The sequence below is a fragment of the Cygnus olor genome, chromosome 16 (genome assembly GCF_009769625.2).
Source record: "Cygnus olor isolate bCygOlo1 chromosome 16, bCygOlo1.pri.v2, whole genome shotgun sequence".
In the NCBI taxonomy this organism is placed as follows: domain Eukaryota; kingdom Metazoa; phylum Chordata; class Aves; order Anseriformes; family Anatidae; genus Cygnus; species Cygnus olor.
In genome coordinates, this window is record NC_049184.1 from 15598097 (window position 1) to 15606698 (window position 8602).

An 8602-nucleotide genomic window follows, 5' to 3' on the forward strand; every position below is an offset into this window, starting at 1 on the left:
ACAGGAGTAACTTGCCTGCAAAGAATATTTAATAGGCAAGTCTGCTGGAAAGGTGGGGAGCCACGACGAGCTGCAGCCCCAGAGTTGGGCCTAAACCCTGCCCAGAGCTGCAGGACCATGCCTCCCTCGCAATTTAAAGTAGCTGCAGAAATGTGGTCAATGAGGGGAATAAATATTCCCCTCATTTGTATTTATGCAGATTTATTCTGCCCTTGTCCCTGAGCTGCTGGTTCTTTTATTCCCTTTTCCTGCTCCCTGCTTGTTCCCAGCGATCCGGCAGCTGTTTTGACATGAACAAACGCGTTCCTCGCACGCTGACAGGGTCGGGGCTGGGACCCCCGGGACCCCCCCAGGCGCGTGGCCGCAGAGTGCGGGGGCTCGGGAGGGGCTCCCTGTAGCTGAGGCGGTTTCCTGGATGCTCGCTGTGCCAAAAGGCTTCGTGGGGCTGCTGCACTGCCAGCGGGCCCCTGCCCCGATGCGCCTGGTGCCAGAGGATGTCACCAGCTTCTCTCCTGGCAGTTGTGTTCGGCCTTTCATCAGGCAACGTGCCTGCTGCTAGCAGCGTTCTGCAGCTCCAGGCATCGGCACTGTCCCAGGGTGCTGGTGGGACGCATCCTGCACCCAGCGAGCACAGAGGCGCTGGTACGGATGTGTGACGAGCAGGTGGTCCTTCCCCTGAGAGGGCCTGCTGCAGTAAATGCTGATGTGCTGGGGGCTTGCACTTCGTGTCAGTGATGTGTGCGTTCAGGAGCAGGATGAACCCGTGCGGCTGGCTGCCCCTTGACAGCCCTGTGAGGAGGCTGCAGAGCTCAGTGGTGCAAGGGAGAGACAGAGCTCACTGCCATGGCCAAATTGCCCAATATGCAACGCCTCGCCAGGTACATTTGGCTTCCAATCCTAAGGAAACAGGAGGAACAGGATGAAAGAAACTGCCAGTTCTCAATTCAAGCTCACCATCTGTGAATAATTTCAAAGACAGGTGAAAAGATCTCCTCCATAATCCTAGAAAGAAAATGCCAAAAGCAAATCCGTCCAGGTGGCCTGGCACAGCCCAGGCTGCTGCTCTCCCTGCTGCTGCAGGGGCAGGGCGAGGGCTGCGGGGGCCCTGCGAGCTGCACGGGGCCGGGGCTGGGCGGGCACCTGGAGCCTGCAGCTGCAACCCCTCTGCAGGGGCAGGAGGGTGGCTTTGTGTGGAACTTCCCCGCCAGCCCCGAGCAGCAGCGATGGAGGGACCAGGAGGCTTCATCTCACCACCATCACAGATGACACGCTGCAGATGACATGCCGCAGGTAACACGCTGCAGATGACACTGCCATTTGCAGCTGCTGCTGGAGCAGTGCTGCTGCCACGTCCCTGTCACTGGCCGGTGCATGCAGAGTCCTCGGGGCTGGCCGTGTCTGGCTGGAGCACGGCTCAGACCATGCCAGCTCTTCTTGTCCAGCAGCACCTCGGATGTGTGTCTGAGTTTGCAGGCTTTGCTTTGACAGCGTGCCACCCAGCCTCCATCCGGCTTCTGTTGACACAACAGAGAGACACGAGGTCTGGGACTACGGGTGAAGGTTTACTTTGGCGCACAGCCCTGCAGAGCCAAAACACTGAAGGCAAACGGTGGCCTCAGCTTCTATTGTGTCTCCACTTTCCCGGTTCACAGGCTGGTGTCATTGCACAAGAGCATCCAGTCCCACCGCAGCCAGCCAGGTCTGGGCACCCGGGGGGGCGGCTCTCCCACCGAGCAAGGCGAGGGGACGACTGTGGGAGGGAGATGGGCAAAGCCCTCGCCCATGGCCAGGGCAGAGCAGGGGCTCCAAAGAGAGGCGCTGGCATGGGGAGGGGAGCCTACAGGCCCTCACTGTGTGCACCCAAAGACTGAAAAGGCTCAGGGTGTTGGGGGGCTGGGGGCCGGGGGCACCCCAGGTGGCGAGTAACTTGGATCTCATGTTCGGGGACACCAAGCTGTATTCGTTCCATTCAGTGGGTGCCACCTCCTTGACTGAGCCCCCCCACCCCGCCGTCCCTCCTGAGGTGCCACCAGCTCCAGGAGCTTCTTGCGTTGTCCAAGCCCTGGACACCCCCCCTGCTTCTGTGGGCAGCGCTGTGCCGAGCTGTGCCGTGCTTCCTTCCAAGCTCCGCACGGGGACAGTTTTCCCACAATCGGTACAAGGGCTTTTCAAATGGAGCTCTGATCAAATAGTCATGGGAAAGTGTTTTTAATAATGTCAGAAAAATTCCCTTTTTTAAAAGAGAAACTGTTTCTGGAAATGCCTAATGTTTTGTTCTGGTAGCTTCAAAGAAAATCTTTTACTATTCTTTTTTAAACATCCTGTAATTGAATGACGGAAGGAAAGAAAAAGAAAGAAAGAAACAGGTTAAAAGATGAGGCTAAATAACCTGAAGAGAATGGAATATTTTTTTGTAGCTCAAAAAAAACCTGCATCAGCTTGACCAAAAGTGAATCTTGTTTTGTTTCCTTGCTTCAGCCATTACCCTTGGCATCTTCATGGATGCAGAAAGGGGAGGAGGACAATTCTGTCTGGCTTTTTTCATTTTCACAGTGCGCTGAATATTAATCAGCCTAAAAACAGTGCTGTAGGCACTGCTGCAAATTACAGATTCTGCACTTGGTACTAGTTTGCTGTGTAATCTTTGCATGCAAGTCAACAGCAGGGGTTGGGCAAGCTAATTCTCCTTTGTGACCTGACTTTGCAGATAGCAGACATAACACCGAACTTGAGTGTCCCTGAAACACCCTGATATCTTTATTAGAAATGCCACTGTGCATCAGTTTGTTTTCATGCCAGGGGTTCCTGTCAAGGAACCAGGCACCCTTCTCCTCATTAACGTGAGGACTGCAAGCAGGGAAGCAGGGCTTTCCCCGCGGCGCCTGGCCCAGCCCGGTGTCCTGCCCCTGACCTGCCTTGCACCTTGCCTGTGGGACCTGGGAATGAAACCCAGGCATGGATGTTGCTGTTCTTACGGAGGCTACAGACCAGGCACTGTGGTCTGTGGGCTTCGGCAGGTGAGGGGATGCTCAGGGAAAGCTCAGCCGTCACTTACAGCAATCTAGGCAGAAAACAGTAACTTTTCTGTTTTAATTTCCATCAAACTTTAATCAGGTGAAAGGAGGAAAAAGTCCTTGCAGGTGTCCAGCTGCCTGATGTAAGTATAAAGTTGTCATTAATTCAGGTGCTCGTTAGTGCCACTCTCAGGGCTGGTAGCAGCCACGCATGCAGGCAGCCCCTGCCGTGACCTACACGGATACCGCCTGGGTATGAAAGCTGTGAATGGTCGCCTGGATGCACCAGCAAGCACGAAGGAGATGCTTTCTGACACCCCCAGGGCACTGTGTGCTGTGGCCTCTGTGCAGCATGTCGGTGCGGGGCTGAGCAGAGATGTGCCCCCTTCCCCAGCTCTGCTGGGAGCCGCTGTCCAAGGCTGCTCCAACTTCCTTTCCTCTGTGCTCTTTTGGAAACACAAAATCCTCTTGGAACTGCCTTGGCAAAGCATCCACCTGGCTACACACTCCGGGTGCAGCAGCCGCTTTGGCCGAGCCCCATGGGGACAGGACGGCTGCTGACGGGGCAGCACAAGCGGCTGCAGTGGCCACGGAGCAGCGCAGCGGAGCAGAGCCGTGCCGGACACAAGCGCCTGTCCCAGAGCTGTGCACTCCAGCGGACGGTGCTCCAGAGTGCCATAGCTGCTTTATGGGTGTGCTTCCATGTCCTCACACAAGGACAGGATTTATCTTTGGCTCCACCGAAGGCACAATGAGAGCATCCCAGTAGGCCAAAGCGCTGGAAGGTTTCGCAGCCCTGGGCAGTCTCTGCAGGAGCAGCTCCTGCCAGCCTGGCTGCAGTGAGGTGGTTTGGGTCCCTGCTCACACACGGCCTTGGAATAATGTGAAAGAATTCCCCTTCACTTCCAGTTTTCTAGAGAAAGTCTTGCCAGCAGGGAAGGGAACCTGTCAAGTACGTGAGGCACCGCAGAGCCTCCCTGCAGCCGGCACATAGCTGTAATACAGCACCGCGTGCAGTCATTCTTTGCACAGTTCTCAGACCAAGAGCGCTGCTGCCAGAGGAAGATGGCAATAGCTTTGGCCATGCTGTGATTTCCCCTCTGCAGGCAAGCAGCTGACATTGTTTCTGTTAAACGATCATCTGCAATGTTGTACTTTCACCGCACTTTTGCCTTTTCCCCAGTGCAAACAAGTTCCCAGATTTCCCCATTTCCCAGTGACGTTTGCACTGTGGAGAAGAAGCTGCAGTGTCTCCAGCACAGGAAATGTTTGTCAATGCTCTTTGTGTTTCAAAATGCCCCACTGCTGTGTTGACATTTTAGGCAAAATGCTGTTTTGAATCCCACTTACTTAATTGTTTGCTCTCGCAAGTTTTCCAGGTAAAACATCAAATTGCTGTTAGTCCCTGTGCTGGAATCAAGGGGCACGAGGCAGTATTTTTCCCTCCAGCAGCTACGCGGCTCAGTCTGTGCTCCTGCGCTTAGCGGCTGCTCCAGCTTTCCCCAGACCCCTGAGCTGTGAGTCCACGCTCCAGGGCCTGACCCTCAACTGCAAAACAAGACCTCAAATCACACATGCACACAACACTTCCTTTCCAAACCAGCTTTCCAAAAGCTTGTGAGTGTTCCAGACCTGCTTGACACAGCCCATGCCAGCAGCGTATTTACTGCAGGGGAGCCTGGTACTTCTGCAGCCCCATCTGTGGGAGCTGCAGGGCATCTCCCTGGCTCCATGCAGGGCTTGGTTGCAGGGACCAAAGGGGGTAGAGAGAGTCCAATACGGTTGTCCAAATGAATTGCACCATCATGCCTCACAGGAGGCATTTTAATTACCCTATTGATCGATGTTCTTGAGAGCAACCACTATGACACAGCTCAGCCCAGGATCAAAGGGATGCAGCGAGAGCAGAAGCGAGGGAGCCCGTGGCCATCCCGCTTCACCTCCAGCCCTCCCCTCTGCACACATCGGGCTGGCGGGCATGGGGCTGCTCCACGCACATCTCTTAGCCATGCCTGACGGCTAAATAATGCAGCCAGTGGAGGAAAAACATCCGAAAATGTATGTGGAAGATACAGAGCCATTAATGAAAAACATCAGAAAACAGATATCAAGTAATGACACCATGGCAAGAGCTTATTAATAGGAAAGTCTAAAGATAAAACTAATTTAAACCTGATGAGACAGGACACCTCATCTTCACGAGAATGAGAAGTCAATAGTGAGCTGTCAGTAAAGGAAATAAATTGCTCACAAGGGGGAGGAGAAGCCACAGGATGCCCAGGCCCCAGAGGATAGCAGGTACTCTGACAGGCTTGTGAGATACGCCAAATCCACAGACCCTGAAAAATCAGATATGCCACTCAGCAGCAGCCCCTCTGTCATTGAAATGCAGCCCACAGCTCCAGGAGCGCCAGGAAGGCACCTGCAGTGGGGAGGGACTGGCAGCGGGCAGAAAGCAGGCGGGGGGCTCCCGGTGCGGGTGGGCTGAGCAGCCGGAGGGGCGGACGGACTGACAGCAGCGCTGCGACGCGAGGGACAGACGGCGCTGGGAGGTCCCGGAGCAGCCATCTGTCCCCTGTGCTTGGGACCACACGGGACTCCTGCTGCTGGCACCCACAGCAGCCAGTTTAAGAAACAAGTGAACTACATTTACAGCTGATTTTAGAGATGGAAGACACTCCAGAAGTATTGTTGATGTTGTGCTAAATCCCTAGGGTCTACCCAAAAAGCAGGCTCCAGGGGCGATGATGAAAAGCCAGCAAAGGAAAGCCCATGGCGCCTCCAGCCCCCAGCAGCAGCCCACAGTGGAGGAGCAGGTCCAGGGACACGGCTCGGCAGAGCTGCCACGAGGCCATCGCTCACGCAGCCGGCAGAGGCGTGAGACCCCCGAGAAGGGAAGGAAAAGCCTCACCCTCAGCACAGCCCGGCAGGCTGCCTGGATTGTCACCGGGAGGCAATGCCTCTCATCACCTGCCACTCTTTTAGCTGCATGGACTCTTCAGCTAACCTAAAGCAAACTGCCTACAAGCTGCCGCTGGGGAAAGCGTCGATTTTTCCCTTCAGCTTCATTGTTATCCAGAGTGAGAGCAGATTGCAGCCTGCTGGCATCCGGGGCAAGACGCGGCACCACAGACAGCTCTGGCAGTGGGAGAAACCCAACTGCCAACCTTAGCTGCTGAGGAATTCTTGGAGAAGGGAGCAAGGCTGGATAGGGAGGGTACAGATGATGATGGGAAGGTACTGAGATTGTCTTCAGGCTAAAAAACTGCAGTGGTGAGCAGATGAGCACTGGCTCAACACACTCACTGCAGTCTGTCCCTCCTCCCTGTAAGCACAGGCAAGACCCGAGGACAAACAGGTTTGTGCTTTAGGGCTGTTGAGATGTGAGTCCAGAGAACAAGGGTCCTTCACTGTGACAGCGACCTTCCTACAACTCTGTAACATCGCGTTTGTGTTCACACCCAGCCTCACTCAACTGCAACACACACTGCAAGCAGAAAGAGTGCAGTTTGCACGTGGCATGAAATCCTCGTGCCAGGAGGCGCCTCATGGCATGGCTAAAACCTGAAAGCAAACATCATCCAGCACTTCGGGTTTGTGCTTGAAAAACTCATCTGTCAAATGCTTCGTGAGGCGTTTGCCAGCTGATGACTGCAGGGCCTCATCAGAACCAAAGAAAGAATTGCAGCTGTACCTGGGGCACAACCGGCCCCTCAGAAGCACAAAAAGGTCCAGAGGGACCCTAGGACAATTGCTGAGGACCCGCGAAAGGATGAGCTGTTGGAAACCCCGACAGGGCAGGCCACTGTTTTGGTTTGGAACTACAGTTGTGTGATCCCAGCAAATCAAATCGTTTTGATCACTGAGATATACTGAAATACCAAACACTTCAACTTCCAATTCGAGAAGGCCCAAGTCTAAATCAGCATGGGTGATTTAAATTCCTGAGGAGTTCAGGACTCTTGTCCCTGTTCAGGCTGGGAAAAGAAACATAAAACAATGAGCATGAGGCAGAATGACATGAGACAGAAGTTCAGCTTTCCCAACAGCCAAACGCAAGGACATCTTCTGACATGCAATACAGAAACTGCATAACACCTCTAGTCCCTGAGAGGAAAACAAAAACAAAAGTCCTGCTTTCAGGCAGTGTCAAATGACTAACAGCCTCCAAGGTCATTGTAAGCGCTTCCTAATGGATGCTTTGGTGCCTTAAAGCCTCAGCCTTCATTCCTGAGGCCTATAAAAACTAAGGAGGCAAGGTAAATGGTAAGCACTATGGCTCCTTGGGGAGTCTGTGCAGTGAGCATTATCACCTCCTCATCAAAATGTAAAACCCAGCTTTCCTCCTCGTTAGTCTCCCACTCTTAAAATAATGATTGTAAAAAGACCACAGCTGGCTTCAAAGCTGGATGGAGCGGGGAGGGCACACTGAGGTCTGCATTTCTCACTTAGCAATAGGTGCTTGTGGGGAACAGCTCAAAACAAGCAGGGAAAGGCACTTGTCAGCCCTTTTCACGGGGTCCTGGCTTGGGCCACGGTTTCAAGACACATCAGAAAGTGTGAGCTGAAGGAGATGCTACAGGGCTGTTAAAACTGGGCCACTTACTGAAGCAAACACAGGTTGGCTTCAGTACCCGTCACTGCTGAGGGATGATGCTTATACATCCTGCCCCTTCCTTTGGTATTTCGAACCCAATAGCTTCTTGCTGCCTCTTCCTTAAGAGCCTGCTGGTCAAAGGCTTACACTCACCGGACAGCAGAGGTCTAAGACTCGATTTGTGAATTTGGGCCTAAGACACTTTCCCACGTGGAGGCAGGATAGCAGAATGACACATTTGTCACCACCTCAAAACCCACACTGATCAGTGCTGACCACGCAGATTCACTTCCATGAGAAGAGAATCAACTCTGAGATAATCAGCAAAACATTTTGTTTCTTAAACTAAGGTCTAACGAACATTCAGTGAACCATGCTAGTTTCAAAGAGATTATATCCCAGATAGAGCTGAACAGGAGAGAAGACTATCTAGCAAAATGCCTACATGCTTATTTAAAAATTCTCCAAATTCATGCAGTGACTGCTCTACTGAGTTGATCAGCTGCTCCTTCAAAATCTCTCTGGACAGTCTTTTACAATAATTTTTTAGTTGCATGATAATCAATATTAAAAGTTGTGATTCTGTCTCACGTCTCAGAAGAGAGTTTGCTTACAAGTGTAGGTTGCACACACTTGCTTTAATTTAGCAGTCCAAGCTGGAATACGACACAATGCAGCCACAGTTAACTGCTGGCTCTGATAAAAATAAGGAACTGTAAGATGCACTTATGAAGTTATTGGCCTTTTAAATTGGCACAACAATTTCTTCCTTCTCATGAACCAAAGGGAAGGACGTACCACAGGACAGGAGTACAATGCTGTAGCTAAAGATTTAACAGGCTAGAGAGATAATGCTAAGGTGGAAGCTATGTCCTTCCAGTGCATTCCCTTAGGCCTGGAGACAGGGAAAACCTAGAATCAAATAACACCAGAGCAAGGGCAAGGCTGCATTCCTTCAGCCTCAGATACAACAGATTAACCACCACTCATG